This window comes from Fukomys damarensis, unplaced genomic scaffold, assembly GCF_012274545.1.
Source record: "Fukomys damarensis isolate Sample0158 unplaced genomic scaffold, DMR_v1.0_HiC HiC_scaffold_15, whole genome shotgun sequence".
Classification (NCBI taxonomy): domain Eukaryota; kingdom Metazoa; phylum Chordata; class Mammalia; order Rodentia; family Bathyergidae; genus Fukomys; species Fukomys damarensis.
The window spans coordinates 50,397,439-50,402,589 of NW_022900927.1; the positions used below are offsets into that span (position 1 = coordinate 50,397,439).

General features: G+C 35.5%; 1 pseudogene; it reads right to left on the bottom strand.

Moving 5' to 3' along the window:
• Positions 1–4,123: 4,123 nt before the first annotated feature.
• Positions 4,124–4,205, bottom strand: LOC117286222 (annotated as a pseudogene).
• Positions 4,206–5,151: the final 946 nt, after the last annotated feature.

A 5,151-nucleotide genomic window follows, 5' to 3' on the forward strand; every position in this document is an offset into this window, starting at 1 on the left:
CAGCTCACAGTTTGTAGAGGTTTCAGTCCATACTCAGGCAATGGATTTCAACAGCAGCATTGCCCTGGTACTCACTGACTGCAGAAGATAATGATGAGGGTCTGTGTGTATGCATATGCCTAATTTTTGAGAGAGTGATGCCATCCTAACAAAGCTGTGGTCAACAAATGCAAAGTGATCACTGACTTCTGGCAGAGGGAACATATCTAGAGAGATTATCAGAACAGTTTTACTTGCAGAGATCTCAACAAGTGGATAATTGGCCACAGTATCTTTCAGCCCTTGAATTAGTGGCAACTTGCAGGATGTAATAAGTAGAGTCCTGACTTCAGTCACTTAAACAGAGCTTCTTAGTCCCTATTGGATTTTTCCAACCAGAAAACCCTGCAAAAACAAACAAACAAACAAACACACAAATGAGAGAGAGAGAGAAAGAGAGAGAGAGAGAGAGAGAGAGAGAGAGAGAGAGAGAAACTGTGAGCACTGTGCACCCCTTACTGAACTCTGTAAACAAACAAACAAACACACAAATGAGAGAGAGAGAGAAAGAGAGAGAGAGAGAGAGAGAGAGAGAGAGAGAGAGAGAAACTGTGAGAACTGTGCACTCCTTAGCCTGAACTCTGTCATAACTTCTAAGTGTTTATTGTAAATCTGTAGCCAATACCAAACCTGTGGCAATTTGCTAGGATAACTGTACTTTGAAGCATGGCTGAAAAATGCTACTCAAATAGTGAATTGGTGAATATAGAGGAAGGGAATGCCACTGTTGAATGTGGAAGTCCTTGTGTACACAAAGTCCAGCAGATGCATTAATCGTGTGAGATTTAGACATATCGGAGTCCATACAGGGATGATATATAATTAGGAATTAATGTGATGGGACACAAGATATCATTTATACTCACAAAATCTCCCAAATGGGAAGTTAACAAAGACTGAGGTAGAAAAAATGGTTTCTTTATTGGGCTATAAAAAAAAAACAGGATTCATTAATGAGATTTAGAACATAGACCTTAAGTAGCCAGAAGATACAAGTATATTGCACTCTATGAGAGACCTCACAACAGTTGGGGCCCCAGGTATAGAGAACAAGAGGCCGTTCAATTTTAGTAAGATACCACTATGCTCAAAACTGCAATGACTGAGGGTTGTTATGGAAATTTATAGTAAGTAAACTGCAAATGGTTTCCTTACAAATGTTCCTTAAGATGCAAGTGCAGAATTTGTGTACTTTATAAGTAATTCTTAGCTGTATGTCTATATTTCCTTGAGTCTGATTTATGCTATTGTCTGCATATTACAGTTTTCTAAACAATATTGAAAAATATAAAAGACAAGGATGCCTAGTAATAAAGTTTTAGTATAGTACATTATATATTAAAATACGCAGCCATAAAATGTAGTACACATATATAGGATATATTAGTGGGTTAATAGAATTTACACTGAGTGACAGAATTGATTCTGAGTTTTATCTTCCATTTTATATTAATCCAAATTTTCTCTAGTGAATATGCATTTGCTTTATTACCAGAAAACAAAAGCAGTACAATGAAAAAATAATTTTATTGGTAGAAAGTTGTTCAAATCCTATCTCATCTGAGTCAGTGTTGGGATACTTTGTATATCAACCAAACCTGGCACTCAGAATGAGACCCAAACATCCAAAATCACAGGAAAGACTTTCTGCAAGATGTGTTGTACTGTGGGAGCTGTTCCAGGATTGAGTACATTTCAAATGTTTTAAGGAAAATTAACCAAAAATTAGGAAACTTGATGTAGACACTCAAATACAAAGGGCAAAAATGTAGCCTTGAGTAAGAGACAGAGCTAAGTGTCAGAGGTAGGTAAAAGTAAATCTGAAAATAGGAGAAAGGAAGAAATTAGCGGAGCCCTTGACAATTTCCATGAAATCCCATAAAACACTAGTTTATTTGGGTCACTGTTTCTTGGGAGGTTGGGATGATTTCAATGCTGTGTTATGGGAATAAGGGAGGGAAAAACCTTCAAAATACCCAATTTCACTTTTCCAAGTTTAAAATACTTTGAGAAACATTAAGGTTTCTAGTCCCTTCAATTCTGTCACATCATCCGTTGTTAAGATTCTTGAAGGTTTAGCTGAAGTTTGGCCTCCTTTCTCCAACCCCCAAATGGATATGATTTCTCAGGTCCTCATTTGATGACTTGAGAATTTTATGTATACTATTTATGGAATGCGAGTTTGTCAGCACAGTGAAGTATCAGACTAGGCTTTCAGGCTTGAAAATTTACAGAAGCTTGTCTTGACATACATTACGCAGCTTCATGTGACACATTGTGTGTAACTTTCAGCGACAAAGTGCTACAGACAGGCACATATTTATTAAGAGAAAAGTGATAAGGCAAGTTGTCACCCACTGCAAATATACTCCTCTAAGAAGCTATATTTTATCTTAGTAGCTAATACTTTCACATGCCTGCTAAGTCCTTTTGTGCTTGCTTTTCAGTCATAAATTACTGTTTAAAAGCTGGCTTATTTCCCACTATCAGAGTTTACACATTAAATTATAATCAAGAACATTTCTGTTGTACAGCCTGGTAAGATTTAATTTAGGCCTCCAAGCCACTGCCGTTTTCCAGTTAATCATGTAGCAGTAATGCTGTTGAGTGAGAATAGCGCGGCAGAGAGAAATGATACGGACTGCCAAACGTTCATTTTAAAGAAATAGATATGGCAAATTCACCATCATTTCTGCTTTTCATTACACCACATGCTTTTAAATGAATTAAATTTATTCAGAATTTGATTCCTAAACTTTTTCTTTCTTAGTTGTTATGGTGCTGTAATGATTTTGTAGTGCTTCTATTCATCTGCAAATTAACTTTCTTACTGATTCATAATTGGTTGTGTATTTTGAACTGAACTTTTGACACTACATAATAAAGTCTGTAACTCTTTTTACAACTTTTTGCTTAATTTCACCACTAGGTACATTCCTTAAAATCAAATAAATATAATTACTGATTCACCCCACTATGCCACTTCTGTAAATTCTCTCTTCTAAAATCTGAAATGATTCTAATTCTCCCTGTATTTTCCATACTCAATCAACCACTATTATCTTCTTCTATTACACCAAAAAATAATTACTAATAGGATATAATTAAGACAGATTTTAGGTAGTCAGTATGTACACCTTGTTTTCCTTGTTCAGTGCAGAAGTAAATAGGACTTCAGAAAGAGAAGATAACAGAATTGGTATAGTTGTGGCTAAACTCTTGAAGCACTATGAAAGCTACATGGGTTGATTTGAGTGTCCTAGGATCCCATGTCCCCTCCTCTACTTTCCATTGTGTCCAGAAAAGTTTTCATATAGGTTAGTAGGCTATTAAATCACTAACCCTAAGTGAGCTGCCTCCCACTATCTGGTGGAAAAAGAAACAGAAAACCATGTAACTCCTCAGTGATTATGAATACTTGGAATGAAAAATAGACTGATGACTCAGTTATCACTAGAACCTGACCGATGTCATGTTCCTTGCAGAAGAAGAACTGAGAGGTCAGACAAGAGGTCAGCTGTTCAGGTTAGACAAGGTCATCCCCTGAAAATGGAGAGGCTAGAAATAGCAAGTCCCTCCTCTAAGAAGAGACAGGAGCAAAACAGGCGGAGTGAAGAGTCATGGAAGTCGAAAAAGACTGTTTGAAGAAGAAAATAGCTAAGCAGAGTGTAACGGCCACCCTTGCATCTGAGACTCTGCCTGGATTTATTTGAGATCAGGGTCTAAGAAGCTCACACTCCTCTGAAGGCTTCGGCCACCCTTGCATCTGAGACTCTGCCTGGATTTATTTGAGATCAGGGTCTAAGAAGCTCACATTCTTCTGAACGCGCAGGCCGGAGACATCCGCATGAGATCTTTGTTGAATGACAAAGCCAATAGGCAGCTCTCCACCACTCATACTTAAAACTTCAATCGATACATATTTCTAGATTTTACCACATTTTAATATAAATATTTATATCCTTTTTCCCATTAGAGGTGGAAATCTTTGGAAGCAGAGATAACATGGTCCATTATAAACGACTAGTAAATTTCTTGCTTGAGAATGTTTATCACTATATAAATAGTAAAGATAAAATAAATATTTAGGTGGTTACAAATTTTATTATAGTATAACTATAAATGGAATACTACACTTGATCTTAGCCAAGAGGCCAAGAAGCAATTATAAATGGAATACTAAATAATTTTCATAGGATAGAGTTTTAAACAGATTTTAAGTAATATGGAAACCACACCTCGATTAACATACATAGGAAAATAGAAAGTTTGTAATAAAAATAGTTTGTAAAATTATTTATCAATATAAGGTGGAATATTCATATATGAAATATACACATCTTATCTTTGCGGAAGTGTACTTGATGAATAAAATTGTGTAAAGTGTATAATGTATTATTTTTATATGCATATTCTTTATGATGTAGTTACTACGATCAAGTTAAGATAGCAATCATTTCATATAATTACTATTTTGTGTGTGTGTGGTGAAAACACTTAAAATCTATTCTTTTATTAAGTTTCAAGAGGGCAATATATCACTATTATTAACTACAGCCAGCATGCTGTTCATTTAGTCTCCAGAAATTATTCATTATATAATCAGAAGTTTGTATGCTTGACTTAATTTCAGTCAGTGGGTAAACCCAAAATACTAACCATGTTTATCATGGGTATATATTACTTCCTTTTTATCCTTTTCACTTTTTTCTAAATAATAAATGGGAAAACAGTAATGGTAAAGCTAAATTATTCTTTAAACTGTAGTTCAATAACTTCTCCTTCCAGTGCATGGCACCCTCCACACTGTGAGGTTCTTTTAGTATTAGCGATTGTTAGGAATACTGAGGTCATTGGTTTGCTAACAACTTAACCATTCTGTTCCAACAAATTCCCACTATGGCATCATTAATGGCTCCACATATCTGTTATTTATCTGGAAGTAGACCACAAGACAGCTTCAGATCATCTGAGAGGTAAGTTTTCAGGATGATCGACAGAATAAACGATCTAATAATTCTTAGGTCAAACATGCCATATTGATTTTTACGTATCCAAATTGTTCTTTGTGTGTGTGTGTGTGTGTGTGTGTGTGTGTGCATTGAGTTTATT